The 20,793-nt window shown below is 36.5% G+C and overlaps 1 long non-coding RNA gene across 1 annotated transcript; it reads left to right on the top strand.

Annotated features, from left to right (window-relative positions):
* Positions 1-1,439: 1,439 nt before the first annotated feature.
* LOC130541749 (uncharacterized) lies at positions 1,440-19,734 on the top strand. The gene is made up of 4 exons (XR_008955851.2): positions 1,440-2,320; positions 9,420-9,545; positions 11,070-11,101; positions 18,437-19,734. It is a non-coding gene; the product is annotated as an uncharacterized LOC130541749 (long non-coding RNA).
* The last annotated feature ends 1,059 nt before the right edge of the window (positions 19,735-20,793 follow it).

The following is a 20,793-nucleotide window of genomic DNA, read 5'->3' as shown; positions in this document are numbered from 1 at the left end:
TGTAATCCCAGCACTTTGGGAGGCCAAGGCAGGTGGATCACTTGAGCCCAAGAGTTCGAGACCAGCCTCCCCAACATGGTGAAACCCCATCTCTGCAAAAAATACAAAAATAAGCCAGGCGTGGTGGTGCGTGCCTGTAATCCCAGCTACTAGGGAGGCTGAGTCACGAGAATGGCTTGAACCTGGGAGGCAGAGGTTGCAGTGAACTGAGATCACACCACTGCACTCCAGCCTGGGTGACAGAGAAAGACTCTGTCTCAAAAACCAAAACTCCTAAAAGTGGCTACATCCCTGTGAACAGGTAACTTCCCACCGTCATCATTGTTTTTTATAATTTCACCAGTGTTCGGCTGTATGATAAACTATTGTAGGTCACTGCTTTCTCTTCCTTACTCTGGGGAGTTTCACTGTCCCCAGCCATGGGATTTCTTACAAAGGTAGCACTGATACTCACCTTCAACTCCATTTCTCAGCTTCATTTTCTTGAAAGTTTCATAAACTTTTAGATATCAATAGTGGTGCCACTGCTGGGCCTCCATACCTAGGCTTCCTGTCCTTAAACCTAACTGGGTCTACCAGACAGTCACTGAGATGTTCTCTGGGCATCTGGCCGGATCTTTCACACTTTTGTGTTGAAAGACAATAACCAGCTCTTGTCATTTCTAACTAGTCTACAGTCATGACTGATGCAACAAGAATTTAATTTTTGAAAGACAAAGATGTTACAACTATAAGACAGATGTATAAATTGCCACTGCATTTGGACAGGAAATGTCAAAAGAGGCCAATTGTTCACATCTAAGCAGAAACTTGCCAATTAGTTCAGCAGCTCTGGGACAAGGTTACTGAGATGAAGAATATCTCAAAAACAAATATATCATTCTTTGATCCAGTGTCTGCTTTCTATTTTACTGGCCCCTTGTAGGTGAGCACATCTTGGCACTCTCCAAAACTATACATACCAAATTCTGACAATGTTAACTTTGCAAACTCATATAAACAGATCAGAGCATTGTCAAGATTAGGTTGAAATCATTTATAAGAGAACCAGTAGAATAACACAGCCAACAAGATAATGATATTAGAAACTTGGATTTACATAGTGAATGAGAAAAGGAGTGCTGAAATAAGAATAGATCTAAGATATGGTAGTGCTTTACTTACCTGGGTGTGTTTAGCTTGCACTGAAATTCACTTTTCCTTAAACAATTCCTCCCATTCTGCCAAACCATCAGGGCAAGGGCAAATCTTGTTTAGGGTAAAGCCAGGAAGGTAAATGCAATTAAATTTTAATATAAATTGCTAAAAACTACATGGAAAAGTTCAGCATACCAGAAAAACTAGATTTTAAGATTTTTAGCCAACCACAAATATAAAATGTTCATTTGATTCAATTAGTATAGTTTACCTCAAAAGAAAAAGAAATCAAATAATACAGATTAGTAGATAATAACCTCTAATCTCACTGAAAACAATGATTATATGGTACCTACTTTTCTACTGCCACAGAATTTAACACATTATGGTGTTAAATAAATATTTGTTAAATTAGTAAATTCATCAAATACTTATGAAGCAAATATAGTAATAAATGAATGAAATATTGACAAAATGCATTTATACCTTTCAGACTTGTAAGGCCTTCCTTCCTGCCATGATTAAAGCTAACCATGGTCACCTGGTTTGTATTTCAAGTATAGCAGGAGTAGTTGGTATTAATGGACTATCAGATGAGTACTTTGTTTCACCATGTGTCACAGAAGTCAGAAATTAGGACTCTTCCAAGATAGATAGAAGCTGTTCCTGCATCAAGGGGAAATCTCTGGAATATTGAACTCTATTTATAATTCCAGCATTCTCTTCTATTTCCAGAAGGAGATATATTCTCTTCTAAAAAAAAAAAAAAAAAAAAAAACAGCCAGAATATGCCTATTGGCTTTGGTCTTCTTGGGTTAGGAAACACTGATATGATTTCCATCTTTTTGTTGGGTGTAGAGTGTGGATATGTAGGAGTGGAGTGTTTGGCCACATAAATTGACTCTGACAGGAATGCTTTGTCCCCAAGGACAAGCCACAAAAAGGGGAAGGAGATTCAATTTTTAAAATAATTCCAAGAATTAACTTGTCAAGCTCTATTACTAATAGTTCCTCACTTTTTTTCAGATTATTCTGCAAGTAAATTTGCAGGCTTTGGCTTTGCTGAATCTCTCTTTTTTGAATTAACTACGATAAAGAAAACTGAAGTTAAAACCACCATCGTGTGCCCAATTTCATCAACACTGGAATGTTTGAGGGCTGTACAAGCAAGTTAACTCTTAAAGTAATCTTTGCTCTTATAACAAACTTCCACTATATGTCATCATCTGATCATTTTGAAGTTTTGAAATTGGAGAGTAAAACAAAAGAAACAATGTGAATGACTAATTTAGTAAAAGAAAATTTCAATATGTATGACATTTATAAATTTATTCAATTTAAAGACAATAATATAGTTATGAGGCTTATGGTATAGTAAAAATTTAAACCTAAAATACTAATCAGTATATTAAAATATAAAATAAATTAATACTGAGAACTTTGAAAATATTTTGTATTGTAGTATTGAGAAGATAACTTTTTCCTAAAGAGAATATAAAGGTATAAATAACCTCTGAAATAAAATATTTTGTAAAATTGATTAATATATGGGGGTAAATAATGCAGAGTGACATTTTGGTATGAAGGTTAAATTTATCTAGAACAGCCCAAACTAGGATGCAAATGTGATATGAGAGCTTTTACATACGGATCCAGTCAGTGAGTATATTGGAAAGTGTAAACTGGATATGAGGACGAGTGTAGTCATTATGATCATTAAAAAAGAGACTGACACAATCCAAATGACATGAATCAACTTTATTTGTGGGACATGGAGACAGCCAACAGAAAGCCTGGCTTAGAGGCAATGAAACTATTTAGAGTCTAGTGAAGCTTTAAAATTAAATAGAAGTTCCAAAACAAGTGGTCAAGAGCTGACAGAATGTATAGGGGAAAGCTCTCCCCAAAGAGCCATGTATTAAGCTGGTCAAAATTAGCAAAGACAATCATTTAAAATTTAAATGTTAAAAGACACAAACAAAGCTATATCTTGAAACCAGCAAAAGGAAAAAAAAGGTCTCATCATGTACAAAGGAACCCAAATGTGATTAATGGCTGACACCTCAACAGAAATAATGAAAGTCAAAAGGCAGTGGTATAACATATTCAAAGTACTGGGGGGAAAATTACCCACCAAGAATCTTATATCCAGCAAAAGTCTCTTTCAAAAATGAAAGCAAAAGGAAGGCAAACTGAAACAGAGAATTTGTTGCTTAGCATACTACCTCACAAGAAATATTAATGGAAATTCTTCAAGATGAAAACAAGTGACTCCTGAGAGTAATCTGAATCCACATGAAATAAAGTGACAGTAAAGGTGACAAAGTAGGTAATTTTTAAAAGACAGTATAAATGCCTATTTCTTTTCCTTTCTTCTCTTCATTGATTATAAATACAATTGTATAAATAAAAGGTACATAATAGTTTTATTTGGCCTACTACATATAGAAATGTAATATTTTTGAAAATAACAGCACAAAGGACGTGAGTGGGGACAAAATTATATTGAAGTAAGTAAACGATACCAGATAGTAACTCAAATCCACAGGAAGAGCTGAAGAGAACCAGAAATGAAGAAGAGTGGAAAACTAAGAAAAATCAATGAAACCAACAACATTAATGATCAACAAAATTAACAAAACTTTAGTTAGACCGACCAAGAAAGAAAAAACAGAGAAGTCTCAAACTACTAAAATCAGGAATAAAAAAGAGGACCTCACTACTGGTAATGCTGCAGAAAGGAAAAGGACCATAAGGAAATACTACGAAAAATTATGTGCCAAGAAACTAGGTAACTTAGATGAAATGGAATAATTTCTACAGAGACACAAGCTAACAAAACTGACTCATGAAGGAAAAAACATCTGAATAGACTTAAAGATATTAAATTAGTAATCTAAAAAAAATTCCCACAAGAAAAATCCCAGATCCAGAGGGCTTCATGGGAAATTCTATAAAACTTTTTAAGAAGAATAGCTACCAAAATTTCAAAAATTTCCAAAAAGATAGAAAATGACTGACCACTTCCCAACTCACTCTATGAGGGCAGGATGACCTTGATACTAAAACTACGCAGAGACATCACAAGAAAATAAAACCAAAGATCAATACCTGTTATGAACATAAACACAAAAATCCTCAATAAAATACCAGCAAACTGAATCCAGCAACCTATCACATTAAGACATAATGATTAAAGAGGATTTATCCTGGGAATGTAAGATTGGGTTAATATTTAAAGAGAATTTAACACAGTACATCATTCAGTAGAACAACAAAAGCTGCATGATCATGTCAAAACACACAGAAAAAGCATTAGACAAAATCCAGCACACTTTCAAGATAAAAACACCAAGAAAGTAGAAATAAAAGGGAACTTCCACGACCTGATAAGTGGCATCTATGAAAAAGCCAGAGCTAACATCATGTTTAATGCTGAAAGATTGGATGCTTTCCCCACAAGGTCAAGAACAAGACAAGGCTATCCATATTCACCACTCTGATTCAACTACTGTTCAATAGAACATTTAGACAAAATATTAAAAAAAGATATTCAGATTGGAAAAAAGGAGCAAAATTATCTTTATTCTCAGATGACATGATCTTGTATATAGAAAATCCTGAAGAATACGTATGTGCACACACACAGACACACACAATTACATCTACAAAATGAATTCAGCAAAGGATCAATATTCATAATCAATGTACTAAACTCATTTGTATTTCCATACATCTGAAATGAATAACCCAAAAATGAAATTAGTAAAACAAGTCTATTTAACAATAGCTTCAAAAATAATAAAATACTTAGGAACAAATTTAACAAAAAAAGTACAAAACTTATCCTATGAAAATTTACAAAACATCTTCAAAAGAGATTAAAGAAAACTTAAATAAAAATAAATCCCACGATCACGGATTGGAAGACTTAATATTGTTAAGACACTAATACTCCCCAAATTGATCTACAGATTGAATGTAATTCCTTTCAAAATTCTAGCTGCTTTTTTTGCATGCCTCGACAAGTGGATTCTAAAATTTATGTGGAAATGCAAGGTACTCAGAAAGCCAAAGCCATCTTGAAAAAGAAGAAAATTGGATGGAATCACACTTCCCCATTTCAAAACTTACTATAAAACTATACTAATCAAGACAGTGTCAAACTTTCTTAAGGATAGACATATATAGATCAACAGAATAGAACTGAGAGTCCAGAAATAAGCTCTTACATTTTTGCTCAATTGCTTTTCAACAACGGTGTCAAGACAATTCCAATAGTGCTGGGACAACTTGATAGCCATATGCAAAACAACGAAGTTGAACCTCAACCCCTACATCATATACAAAAATTAACTCAAAATAAATCCAAAAGCTAGCTGTAAGAGATAAAATCATAAAACTCTTAAAGAAAAATGATGTAAATTTCCATGACCTTGAATTAAGCAATGGTTTGTTAGCTATGACGTCAAAATACAAGCAACAACAGAAGATAAATAAAGTAGTTTCATCAAAATTAAGTACTCTTATGCTTCAAAGGACAACATCGGTAAAGTAAAAATACAACTCAAAGAATGAGAAAAGATTTTTGCAAATCTTAGAGCTAATAAGGGACTTGTGTCCAGAATATATAAATAATTCCTGATGACTCAACAATTTTTAAAAGCCCAACTTTTAAGAATAGCGAAAGCTCTGAACAGATATTTCTTCAAATAAAGATGGCCAGGCGTGGTGGCTAATGCCTCTAATCCCACTTTGGGAAGCTTAGGTGGGTGGATCACCTGAGATCAAGAGTTTGAGACTAGCCTGGCCAACATAGTGAAACCCCATCCCTACTAAAAATACAAAAATCAGCCAGGTATGGTGGTGCACGCATGTAATCCCAGCTATTGAGGAGGCTGGGGCATGAGAATCACTTGAACCCAGGAGGAGGAGGTTGCAATGAGCCGAGATTGTGCCACTGCACTCCAGCCTGGGCTACAGAGTGAGACTCCATTAAAAAAAAAAAAAAGATATAAGCGGTCAGTGGTCAATGTGTACATAAAATGATATGCACCATCATCAATCACCAGGGAAATGCAAATCAAAAGCACAATGAGAAAGTACTTCAAACACCCTAAGATGGCTAAACTCAAATAGATAGATAATAACAAGTGTTGATGAGAATGTGGAGAAACTGGAATCCTCATACATTGCTGATGGAATTATAAAATGGTCCAGCCGCATTGGAAAACAGCTTGACAGTTCTTCAAAAAGCCAAAGAGTAAGTTAGCATATTTGAACTCCTAGCCATATACCTAAGAGAAATGAAAATGAAATTTTTTATACAAATGTTCATAGCAGCAATATCCAAATTGTGAAAACAACCCAAATGTTCATCAAGTGATGAATGAATGAATAAACAAAATGTGGTATGTTGATACAACTAAATATTATTCAACCATAAAAAGCAATGAAATTTGAAACATGCTCCCACATGGATATCCCTTGAAAACGTTATTTTAAGCAAAAGAAGCCAGACACAAAAAGCCACATATTGTATGATTCCATTTATATGAAATAGCCAGAATAGGCAAATCTACAAAAACAGAAAGTAGACTATCGATTGCCAGGGACTGAAGGAAAGGCCAAGGAGAAAATGACTGCTAATGTGTACGAAGTTTTTTGGGGGAGTGATGAAAATATTCTAGAATTAGATAGCGATGAACAATTTACTGAATATACTAAAAATCACCACATTTTATGTTTTAAGGCAGTGAATTTTATGGTATATGAATTATTTCTCAATAAAGCTGTTATTTAAAAACAATGAATAACTTCACATTAATTTGGAAGGCATAATATAAAAGACAGACAATAACAGTATTGTAAGGATATGGATAAATTGGAACCCTCGAACACTGATGGTGGTACTGTAAATTGGTGCAACTGTTTTGGAAAATACTTTGATAGTTCCTCAAAATGTTAAACATAGAATTACCACATGGCCTAGCAATTCCACTCCTAGGTATATATCCAAGAGAAATGAAAATACATGTCCCCACAAAAAACTTGTACACAAATGTTTATGCAGCATTATTCATAACAGCTGAAAGGTAAAAACAATCTAAATATCCATCAACTGATGAATGGTTAACCAAAGTGTGTCACATCCATGTGAAAGAATATATATGATGCAAGAATTCAACAAAAATTAGCAAAACATTCTGTGAAAAGTAATTGATTATATGGTGTTTATAACAAAAAGTAATGTATATTTTATTAGTAGTAATAAATCATGTACTATACATGTTTTATCTCAGTAACATTTATAATAAACTTATGTATATGTACATATGTAGTTATATCTAATGTAAGTATACTTATATACATTTTTAAGCTATTTACTTTGTTTCTAACATTATTATTAAAATAATATTAGTAAGAATTGTTAATATGTGACTAAGTTTTATTAAAAGCTCGAGTGTTAAGATCACAGAAAGAATATGACCAGCCAGGATAAGGGGGCATGGTAGCCAGAGAAGTCAGTGATGTTAAATGATAACTTGTATAAAATTGGTGTCCTTAGATAAACAAACGTAAAAAAAAACAGTCTCCAGAAAAAGAAAGATTCACAATCCTAAAATGGTAGAGAATTAAACAATGATCTGTAGATTCTATTTTTAAATAATCATTAGAGCCCTTTAGGCTATAGTTCTGGAAAACTTTAGGAGAATAAAATATAAAGACTAACTGTCAACATTCAGTTGTGGAAAATTGATCAGATTCCCAAAATCAGCTGAGATAAACAGAATTTTTGAGGGAAGTGTGGTTCAACTAATTAAGCAGAACAATATAAAAGTATAAAATATCTTATGTGATATTTATTTATATTCTGATCCATTTCAACTATTGATTTCACAAACATCTATTTCTGCTTAATGTTGTAACAATGATCTACCTAAACTGACACATTACACATGTTCAAGAGATTTTTTTTTTTTTTTGGTAAGATAATTTTTGCTATTTTGCTTTTTTTTTTTTTTTTTTTTTTTTTGAGATGGAGTCTCACTCTGTCACCCAGGCTGGAGTCAGTGAGGCAATCTCTGCTCACTGCAACCTCCACTTCCTGGGTTCAAGTGATTCTCCTGCCTCAGCCTCCCAAGTAGTTGGGATTACAGGCATGGGCCACCACACCCGGCTAATTTTTGTATTTTTAGTAGAGATGGGGTTTCACCATGTTGGCCAGGCTGGTCTTGAACTCCTGACCTCAGGTGATCCATCCACCTCAGCCTCCCAAAGTGCTGGCATTAGCAATTGGGCTGTGCCTGGCTGCAATTTTGCTTCTTAATAGTATACAACTATGGGATGTTTGGGAGGGACAGAGAGGGAAGAAAGAAGCAAAAAATCTAAAAGCTAATCCCAGCACTTTGGGAGGCTGAGGTGGGCAGATCACGAGGTCAGGAAATCAAGACCACCCTGGCTAACACGGTGAAACCCCGTCTTTACTAAAAATACAAAAAAATTAGCCGAGCGTGGTGGTGGGCACCTGTAGTCCCAGCTACTCAGGAGGCTGAGGCAGGAGAATGGTGTGAACCCAGGAGGCGGAGCTTGCAATGAGCCAAGATTGTGCCACTGCACTCCAACGTGAGCGACAGAGCGAGACTCTGTATCAAAACAAACAAACAAAAAAATCTAAAAGCAATTACTTCCATATGTTTAGACCATCACACAGCAGAAAATCAACAAAAGCAGGAAGTTTACTCCAGGAAATTAAATATATTAGCACTAGTCCTATTACTGATCATAAGAGAAAACACAAGGCAATTCCTAAGATTTGCATTTTGTTTGACTAGTTTTTGTTTGTTTGTTTGTTTGTTATTATTATTATTATTTTTTAGATGGAGTCTCACCCTGTTGCCCAGGCTGGAGTGCAGGGGTGCGATCTCGGCTCACTGCAAACTCCGCCTCCCGGGTTCAAGCGATTCTCCTGCCTCAGCCTCCTGAATAGCTAGGATTACAGGCGCCCACCACCACACCTGGTTAACTTTTGTATTTTTAGTAGAGATGGCATGTCTCCATGTTGGCCAGGCTGGTCTCAAACTCCTGACCTCAGGTGATCTGCCCACCTCGGCCTCCCAAAGTGCTGGGATTACAGGCGTGAGCCACTGCAGCTGGCCTTTGTTTGACTGTTTAAAGCTGTATGTTATAGTTCCATATCTGAAATTTCATAATCAATGCCCTATGATGACAGCAAAAAGATACCAGTCTGATGATATCACTATTTGTTATTGTTATTCCAGGTATCCGTTTCTGTTACCAATTCTGGAGCAGGAGTATGTGGCCAAAAAAATTTTAAATGCTATTTTAGAGGAACAAGTTTATTTAATGATATCCAAATTTGCATATATCGGATTGATTCTTAAACAGTAAGTTAATAATGACCTCACTATCATTCTGGTTATTGTGAACAAATTGTCCAATCACTGCTACCTCTTTTGCATAGAAAGCAACTTTATATATTTACTTAATGGTAAGAGGAAGAACCTTAATAGAGCAAAAACAACTTATCGGACTATTGCTGTGTCTTGGTTGCTTCAGACACTGACTAAATTTAACAATTATTTAGGTCTTGCAAAACACACATTTTTTGTTTCAACACAAATAAGTAACAAATTATTTGGGGTTTTTTGTTTGTTTTTTATGTTTTTGGTTTCGGTCAACTATTTAGTTTGGTTAGTGTAGAGCTCTACTTTGAAAACAAGGGACAAAAAAACACAAGTATGTTGCCAGAAAAATATTAAGGGTATTTTACAAGTTCTTCATTTTATTTTGTGAAATAGCTCCAGCAACTTCATACAAGGCCCATGCTATGAATTCCAGGTATTTGTTCATGGATTCCACCCAGGTCCAGATTTAGCATTTATGGGGTGACTACTACATGCCAGCTACTGTGCTAATAGCTTTGTGTGAATTTTATCAATTTAGGAAATCTGAGGTTTAAAGACAGTAATTTTTGCAGGGTTAAACAACTAATAATATGTGCTGCAACAAAGTTTCAAACTGAAGTTTCCAATTTGATTACAGAGCTTAAGGTCTTACCGTCAAGAAATACTCCTCCTCTGCTGTAAGTAGTAGCAGAGTAGAAAGCACAAGCAGAGATTCACTATTACAAAATTATGTTACTGATAAATAAAGTACTTTCTTTACTATTTATATCTATTTAACATATTTCCTATTCATCCTTAGCTACCCTGATTGCTCAGCTAGGTCAAAGTCCCACATTGTACATTCCATCACACCTGACCCTGGTTTTTGGCGCACTCATTTCACCCGTGGTTACTTGCTACCTTGCATGATCCCTAAGAACAGAAAATATTGTCTGAATTGTTTCCTGCTCCTTGCCCCAGCCTAGGACAATACCTAACGTGTAATTAGCATGCCATAAATATTTGCCACATCGAGCTGAATTGAGCATAACTGAGCTGGATACAGCCTCTATCCTCAAGGAACTAAAACAATGGTTCTTCATCTTGGATGCACATTGTAATCACCCAGGGAACATTTAAAACTACAGATTCCTGGCTCCTACCCTCCAGAGATTCTGCTTTAACTGGTCCAGTTTTTTTTTCTAGTTTTGCTACCTTTTGTTAGTCTAGTAAATAAGGATATACATAGTCTTTCCACAGAACTCAGGGGGTGTGATACAGGGATAAATTGTGGCTTGAACTTTGGTGCTTTTCAAAGCTCTGGTGATTCCAAGGTGTAGCCAGGGTTGAGAGCCATTGGTGTTGAGGATGGTGATGGCACTTGGGGATGACACAGCACTTTTCTCTTCAGCCCTCCCATTAAGTGACATTTTGAACTTTGTATAATTTGCACTTACTCTTTGCAAAGTAGTTTATTTGACTCCTGTTAAAGGATCATAATTTTTTTCTCTGCTTTTCTTCTAGAATAATATCTCCAAAAATGTTGATTGCCTTTGGTGAGTACCTTGGAGTGGACACTTGCATGGCTTCTTTCAAAGGGAGAAAGAAAGCAAATGAACTTCAGACTGAAACTGAAGGGAAACACCAGAAGCTCAAGACTCAAACATGAGAATCAAAAAGTGTTCTAAGGATAAACTATTCACAATTCCTCCTAATGCTTAAAGGATTGCAGTCTACCAAGGATTACTGAAGCTTTCAAAAGTGTCAATTGTGTTTCCTGGACATAGTTTACACACCAATTATTTTTCTAAGCATTCAAGTAATCTATCAAGTTTTTCTTATCATTTTTTAGCATTATAAATCAGGACATTACAGTCTTTTCAATGGACTTTGAACATAATATGTTTATAAAAACATATTAATGCAAGTTGACCTTAATTTAATTTTAAAATAGATAATATATAATACCTTTGGAAGAGAGATAATTATAAATAATGACCTTATAAGTCAGTTTTTTATTTTGATAATTTTTAAACATCAGCTTTAAAGGTACATATTAGTTTCATAATTAAGAAAAATAATGTTTGCCTCACAAAGTAAAGGCATATTTGTGTTGCCTATTCATTCCTAATAGAATTAGATGTTCATTTCAAGACCCTTAGTGGGATTGAACCTGAATATTTGATAAAACATATCTGTAACTTATCATTTCTTTTGCATCTGAATATGTCAAACTTTTAGCTCTTTTACTCCACTAAAAAAAGTACAAATTAGAATTATATACACTATTGGTTTGAAAATGAAACATTTTCATACTTAATTCAACAGAGTGCCATTTTAACTGATGTATTTGAATACATGACATAACCTTTCTTTTAAAATCCTTTATCCTCATGAGAAATGGGCACAACATATGCCACCTATGTGGCAAACATTCCTAACAATCTCACCTCTGGGCTGGGAATAGTTCTTGAGCTGTAATCACCATACAATAGTCTAGCTTTATCTCCACTGGGCTCCAGACCTACTGAGTAATGGTAACATCAAAAACTGAAATTTCAAGTAAAGTAAAGCACATATTCAGTTAACCAAAAAGTGAGCACTCATTTTATCAGATCTATCCTAGTATTAGAGACATAATATTTCTATGTTCATGCAAATAAAAAGCATAGTTTAACTTGAGATGAAAAAAAGTGAGAAAAAAATTTTAATACAGAAATAAAACATTCTAAACAAGCAATATTTGTAAGAAAATGAAACTTATCTTTTAACGAGCTTGTGAGTAAAACCTTTCTAAAATTTTGATATCTCTCTGCCTTCTTAAATGAAGTATTCAAAGCACAGTTTAACTTTTCTTTCATGCCGCAGGAGCATTAACATATTTTTGCCTAGCTCAGTTGACACCCAGCAGGGGTTTTTGAAGGGCCATTTTCTTCTAAATAAACTGATCCACAACCCCTCACTCAGGTGTCAGACGACCTGACATATCAGCTTTTGCTTCACTCAGCCAAGAATGTATCCTGCTACTTGTAAAGCTGAATCTATAAGATGGACTTCTATTGGCATGCCTAACATGTCTATGCATTTATGTGTTGTGTACACAATGTTTCAGTACTGAAAATATACTTTAAAAAGCTCTAATTAAAAAGTGGGCAAAGGATATGAACAGACACTTCTCAAAAGAAGACATTTATGCAGCCAAAAGGCATACGAAAAAATGCTCATCATCACTGGCCATCAGAGAAATGCAAATCAAAACCACAATGAGATACCATCTCACACCAGTTAGAATAGCGATCATTAAAAAGTCAGGAAACAACAGGTGCTGGAGAAGATGTTGAGAAATAGGAACACTTTTGCACTGTTGGTGGGACTGTAAACTAGTTCAACCATTGTGGAAGTCAGTGTGGTGATTCCTCAGAGATCTAGAACTAGAAATACCATTTGACCCAGCCATCCCATTACTGGGTATATACCCAAAGGATTATAAATCATGCTGCTATAAAGACACATGCACATGTATGTTTATTGCGGCACTATTCACAATAGCAAAGACTTGGAACCAACCCAAATGTCCAACAATGATAGACTGAATTAAGAAAATGTGGCACATATACACCATGGAATACTATGCAGCCACAAAAAAGGATGAGTTCATGTCCTTTGTAGGGACATGGATGAAGCTGGAAACCATCATTCTCAGCAAACTATCGCAAGGACAAAAGACCAAACACCACATGTTCTCGCTCATAAGTGGGAATTGAACAATGAGAACACATGGACACAGGAAGGGGAACATCACACACAGGGGCCTGTTGTGGGGTGGGGGGAGGGATAACATTCAGAGGTATGCCTAATGTTAAATGATGAGTTAATGGGTGCAGCACACCAACATGGCACATGTATACGTATGTAACAAACCTGCACATTGTGCACATGTACCCTAAAACTTAAAGTATAATTTTAAAAAAGGAAAAAATAAAAAAATAAAAATAAAATAACTAAAAAAGTAAAAAAAAAAAAAAAACAAGATGTTGGTGAAGATGTGGAGAAAAGGAAACACACACTGTTGGTGGGAAAGTAAATTGGTACAATATTTGTTGAAAATAATATGAGGATTTCTCATAGAACTGAAAAATAAACTACTGTTTGATCCACCAATCTCATTACTGGGCATATATCCAAAGGAAAGAAGTCATTACACCAAAAAGATATTTGCATTTCTGTTTTTCACAGCACTATTCATTCACAATAGCAAATATATGGAATCAACCTAAGTATCCATCAATAAAGGACTGGATAAAGAAAATGTTTATATATATATATATATATATATTCTTTTCAGCATGGAATACTACTATACCACTATATATAGAATACTACTACTATAAAGAAAATATTTATAAATAACATTTTATATATTTATAAAATATATATACTATATATACCTCTATACTTATATCTATAATGTCATATATACATATATACAGATAGATAGATAGATGATAGATAGATAGATAGATAGATAATAGATAGATTAAAAAAAACACTGAACCAGACACTGGTTCTGGTATCAAGGTAATGCTGCCTTATAGAATGAATTAGGAAGAATTCCCTTTCCTTCAATTTTCTAGCATAGTTTGAGAATTGGTATTTGTCCTTCTTTATAAGTTTGGTAGCATTCAGCAGTAAAACCATGAGGTCCTGAGCTTTTCTTTGTTAGGAGAAATGTTACCACTGATTCATCATCATTACTTATTATTGGTCTCCAAGTTTTCTATTTATTTTTGGTTGACTCTTGGTAGGTTGTGAACCTCAAGGAATTTATGCCTTTCCTCTAAATTTATCAATTTGTTGGCGAATAGTTGTTAACAATATTCTCTCATTATCCTTTGTATATCTGTGGCATCAGCTTCATGCCTCCTTTTTTGCTTCTGATTTATTTGTGCCTTCTTTTTTTTCTTAGTCAGCCTTGCTATTAGACTATTAATGGATTGTTAATTTTATCTTTTCAAAAAACCAATTTTGTTTTGTTGATCTCTTTTATTGTCTTTTTGATCTCTATTTTGTTTACATTCTGATCTTTATTGTTTCTTTCCTTCCACTAATTTGGAGTTTGGTTTATTTTCTCTTTTCTAGTCCCTTGAGGTGATTCATTGGGTCATTTATTTAAAATTTTTCTACCTTTTTGATGTGGGCATTTATTGCTATAAATTAACCTCTTAGTACTGCTTTTGCTGTATCCCATATATTTGGTGTTTTTCTTGTTGTTGTTGTTGCTGCTGCTGGGTTTTTTGTTGTTGTTGTTGTTGTTGTTTAGACATAGTTTCTCTCTTGTTGCCTAGGATGGAGTGCAATGGTGCAATCTTGGCTTACTTCAACCTCCACCTCCCAGTTTCAAGCGATTCTCCTGCTTCAGCCTCCTGAGTAGCTGGGACTGCAGGTGCATGCCACCATGCCCGGCTAATTTTTGTATTTTTATTAGAGATGGGTTTTCACCACGTTCACCAGGCTGGTCTCAAACCCCTGACCTCAGGTGATCTGCACACCTCAGCCTCCCAAAGTGCTAGGATTAGAGGTGTGAGCCACTGCGCCCAGACTCCCATATGTTTTAGTATGTTGTGTTTCCATTTTCATCTTTCATGAAATGTTTTCATTGTAAAGAATATCTTCTCTTACAAGAATTGTACCTAGGGCGAAACATTCTTTTTCTACGAGGAATTTAAGGAACTTCTCAGAAAAGAGAATGAGCCCTCTCTGATCCAAGAAGCAGGAATGAGAACAGCAGGCAATCCTTGGCTCGCTTTTGCCCTTTGATTTACTCAAGTGTACAACCTTAAGGATAAATATGAATTGTTTAGGACATTAGAAGGGTTCTTGAGAGACTGTGTGGATTAAAAAGATAGTGATACACTAGCTAGATAAAAGATAAACTTTCAGGGGAAGGACAAACCCTAACATGGGAATTTCATTGTGTTTCTGTTGTGTGTTATGGGATATGGATTATCTTTCTCATCTATTCTCAAAATTTTTCAGTTAGTGCCCTGTGGAGATAAATCTGTTTTGAGTGATGCTATTGATATAAAGTGCTAAGTATGGCCTTCAAGTGCAGCCAGGATAAAAGTAGTTTGGCCCATAAAAGCCCCCCATACTTGGATCACATAGAGGCAAAAAAAATATGTGTGTGTGTGTGTGTACATATATACACACACACACATATACACATATACATAGATATACATATATACATATATATACACACACACACACACATATATATACACACACACACTGGAGGCAAATCAAAGAAAATGATGAGGAAAGTAAATCATAGACTATACACAATTCTCAAAATGAAGAAAAGATGCCTCTAGCAAGCACCCCAGGGTCTGAAGCAGGAGACGGGGTTTCTCAGGGGGCTCTGGTCACAGTCAGCTTCAAGGCATTCAGTGACAAAGGACCTAAGAGTTGAGAGAATAGCTGTGCAAAGCTGGAACAGGAAGAGCAGGGCCATTGCAAAATTAAAATGTGGAGCCCTTTGTTCAAAAAGCAGGAAAAAAGTGCCATAAAATGTCCTAAAATATAAAGCTTTCTCTTTTAAAAAATATTACATTACTAATATAACATGCTAGTGATAATTTTCATATATGGGTACCAACAGAAACTTAAAAATTACCCAAAAAAATTTTTTGCTTTAATAATTTTGTATAATGCAATAAGTAATAATTTATCAATATGATAACTTGATTAGTCATGAGATTATTCTCACTCTTTTTTTGCAACTTCATTTGTTAGATCATCAAAATCTGTATCTTTTGTCACTTCATTTTCAATCAATATAATTGAAAGAAACATTTGTCACTCTAGGCAAATAAAAGATTGATGAAAATTTTTAATAATTTTTAATTTTGAGAAGAAACTTTCTGCCAACGTGACTGTCAAGAGTATCTTATAGACTCTAATAATATTGAGAGGTATTTCTGACAAATTATTTCAAAACATAAATTTTAGTACATCTACAGCTGATGAATCTCATGGAATAATTTTTCTAAGATATAACTCCTCATACACATCAATTATATGTAACTATGATATTAAACACAAATTCAGACCAGGCGCTGTGGCTCATGCCTGTAATCCCAGCACTTTGGGAGGCTGAGGTGGGTGGATCGTTTGAGGTCAGGAGTTCCAGACCAGCCTGGCTGACATGGTGAAACTGTATCTCTACTACAAATACAAAAATTAGTTGGGGGTGGTGGCAGGTGCCTGTAATCCCAGCTATTCAGGAGGCTGAGGCAGGAGAATCACTTGAACCAAGGAGGCAGAGGTTGCAGTGAGCCGAGGTCGCGCCACTGCACTCCAGCCTGGGCATGAGTGAGACTCATCTCTAAATAAATAAATAAACACACAAATTCATACAATGGCATTTTAATGTTTCCTCTGATTTGTGAATGCCATGCAAGGAACCCAAAATGGCTTGATGATTTTTATATAATTCAAAATACCTGTTTATGAATTCTGTCACTTACCTTCAGTGACAAGGAAAAGACTAATTTTAAAATTGACTTCCTTACTAATTACTGGTTCATGTGAAGCTTCAAATGAAAATAGTGTTTTTTCCATCCAACACAATGATCTTAAGATATAATTTCTATTTCTAAGCCTTTGAATATTTGCTTTGTAATGTGGCAGTTCTCAAAAACAGAAATTCTAAATATTCTAATAAATCTTTGATATGCTTTATTGAAATGTCCACGCTTACAATCTTATTTTGTAATGACTTACCACAAAGCTTACTGCCTAAACACTGGCTGTTCCTATTCTGGTGCTCAGATGGGAGAGTTAATGCTTGTGCAGATACCTCAGGGAGAGACTCTGGAGATGACAGGCAAGCCAGCCTTTCACTGCGGGTCTTGGTGCTGTCCCCATGTGGAACTGTTCTCTCTCCTGTGGGTACAGCCACTGCCATAGCCGATTCTGCTGCTGCTACCACCATAGCAGCACCAATCTGGGCCCACTTACAGGTTTAACCCTCTCCTTGGGGCTCTGCAGCACTCTAGACTCCCCCAAGGCATGCATCTGCATATAGAACCAACTACTATGTGTGCACTGCTTGCTCTGCCTGGAGCCTGAGCCCACTCATGTGTGGTCTGCTCCTGGACCAACCCTGTGTGCACACTGCCACCAGGCACATCCTCTGTGCTCATGCCCAGGCTCCATTATCCCATCGCATTTCTCTTACAAAACACAAGTTCATAGATAAATTATGTGTAATGTTAATACAGTAAAGGCAAAACATTAAACCAAGCATAAGGTCCTGCTGAGCACAAGACCGGGTGTGGCCCTGGAGGTCCCTGAAGCTGGCCCTATCCCTATGTGTCACATACTGTGCTGGAACTTCCATAAGAAAGGCCATATGGTGGAGTCAAACTCCCTTATTCAAATTCAGAATCCCAATTTACCAACTAGATAACTATTACTGAGGTTGCTAAGCCCTAGCTTTCTTATCTGTAAAATGCAAATAATAACATGCCACAACTCAGTTGCTGTAGAAATGACTTTACAACAATCCATGTAAATCTCTTAGCACAGTGCCTCAAGCATAGTAAGTGCTCAATAAATTGTAGGGCTCAATATGTTATTACCCATGAAAACAGGCAGGAGATCCTAGTGATTGAAATTGTGGCCTTGTTTAGAATACAATCCTGGTGCTAATTGCTAATGGTAAGTCTGGGCAGGTTAACTTCTCTGGGCTTCAGGTGCCTCATCTGCAATAAAACTAATTGATTAATACGTGTAAAGAACTTAGAAATTTTCTGATGCCTTACAAGTACTCAGTAAGTGTTAGCTAAGAATATTTTTTTGTCATAATTTATTCCTCACAATGCCAGGTTCCAAGATGGCCAAATAGGAACAGCTCCAGTCTACAGATCCCAGCGTGACTGATGCAGAAGATGGGTGATTTCTGCATTTCCAACTGAGGTACTGGGTTCATCTCACTGCGGCTTGTCACACAGTGGGTGCAGCCCATGGAGCATGAGCCAAAACAAGGTGGGGCATCGCCTCACCAGGGAAGCACAAGGGGTCGGGAAATTCCCTTTCCTAGCCAAGGGAAGCAGTGACAGATGGTACCTGGAAAATTGGGACACTCCCACCCTAATACTGCACTTTTCCAACAGTCTTAGCAAATGACACTCCAGGAGACTATATCCCACGCCTGGCTTGGAGGGTCCCAAGCCCATGGAGCCTTGCTCACTGCTAGCACAACAGTCTGAGATTCAACTGCAAGGCAGCAGTAAGCCTGGGGAGGGGTGTCTGCCATTGCTGAGGCTTGAGTAGGTAAACAAAGCGGCCAGGAAGTTCGAACTGGGTGGAGCCCACAACAGCTCAAGGAGGCCTGCCTGCCTCTGTAGACTCTACCTCTGGGGGTGGGGCATAGCTGAACAAAAGGCAGTAGAAACGTCTGCAGACTTAAACATCCCTGACACCTTTGAGGAGAGTAGTGGTTCTCCCAGCACACAGCTTGAGATCTGAGAACAGACAGACTGCCTCCTCAAGTGGGTCCCTGACACCCGAATAGCCTAACTGGGAGGCACCTCCCAGTAGGGGCTGACTGACATATGGCCAGCTGCCCCTATGAGACAAAGCTTCCAGAGGAAGGAACAGGCAGCAACATTTGCTGTTCTGCAATATTTGCTGTTCTGCAGCCTCTGCTGGTGATACCCAGGCAAACAGGGTCTGGAATGGACCTCTAGCAAACTCCAAAAGACCTGCAGCTGAGGGTCCTGACTGTTAGAAGGAAAACTAACAAACAGAAAAGACATCCACACCAAAATTCCATCTGTACATCACCATCATCAAAGACCAAAGGTAGATAACCCCACAAAGATGGGGAGAAACCAGAGCAGAAAAGCTGAAAATTCTCAAAATCAGAGCGCCTCTTCTCCTTCAAAGGAACACAGCTCCTCACCAGCAATGGAACAAAGCTGGATGGAGAATGACTTTGACAAGTTGAGAGAAGAAAGCTTCAGATGATTGGTAACAACAAACTTCTCCAAGCTAAAGTAGGATATTCGAACCCATAGCAAAGAGGCTAAAAACCTTGAAAAAAGATTAGATGAATGGCTAAACAGAATAAACAGCCTAGAGAAGATGTTAAATGACCTGATGGAGCTGAAAACCACGGCACAAAAACTATGTGATGCATGCACAAGCTTCAGTAGCTGATTCGATCAAGTGGAAGAAAGTGTATCAGTGACTGAAGATCAAATGAATGAAATAAAGAGAGAAGAGAAGTTTAGAGAAAAAACAGTAAAAAGAAATGAACAAAGCCTCCAAGAAATATGGGACTATGTGAAAAGACCAAATCTACATCTAATTGATGTACCTAAAAGTGACAGAGAGAATGGAACCAAGTTGGAAAACACTCTGCAGGATATTATCCAGGAGAACATCCTCAACCTAGTGAGGCAGGCCAACATTCAAATTCAGGAAATACAGAGAACACCACAAAGATACTCCTTGACAAGAGCAACTCCAAGACACATAATTGTCAGATTCACCAAAGTTGAAATGAAGGAAAAAGTGTTAAGGGCAGCCAGAGAGAAAGGTTGGGTTACCCACAAAGGGAAGCCCATCAGACTAACAGCAGATCTCTCAGCAGAAACTCTACAAGCCAGAAGAGAGTGGGGGCCAATATTCAACATTCTTAAAGAAAAGAATTTTCAAACCAGAATTTCATATCCAGCCAAACTAAGCTTCATAAGTGAAGGAGAAATAAAATCCTTTACAGAGAAGCATATGCTGAGAGATTTTGTCACCACCAGGCCTGCCTTACAAGAGCTCCTGAAGGAAGCACTAAACATGGAAAGGAAAAACAGGTACCACCCACTGCAAAAACATGCCAAATTGTAAAGACCATCACTGATAGGAAGAAACTGCATCAACTAATGAGCAAAATAACCAGCTAACATCATAATGACAAGAACAAATTCACACACAACAATATTAACCTTAAATGCAAATGGGCTAAATGCTCCAATTAAAAGATGCAGACAGGCAAATTGGATAAAGGGTCAAGACCCATCAGTGTGCTGTATTCAGGAGACCCATCTCACATGCAGAGACACACATAGGCTCAAAATAAAGGGATGGAGGAAGATTTACCAAGCAAATGGAAAACAAAAAAAGCAGGGGTTGCAATCCTCATCTCTGATAAAACAGACTAAACCAACAAAGATCAAAAGAG

This window comes from Pan paniscus, chromosome 7, assembly GCF_029289425.2.
Source record: "Pan paniscus chromosome 7, NHGRI_mPanPan1-v2.0_pri, whole genome shotgun sequence".
Lineage (NCBI taxonomy): Eukaryota > Metazoa > Chordata > Mammalia > Primates > Hominidae > Pan > Pan paniscus.
Note: the sequence above shows the minus strand (reverse complement) of the source record. Positions and strands in the feature narration are given on the sequence as shown.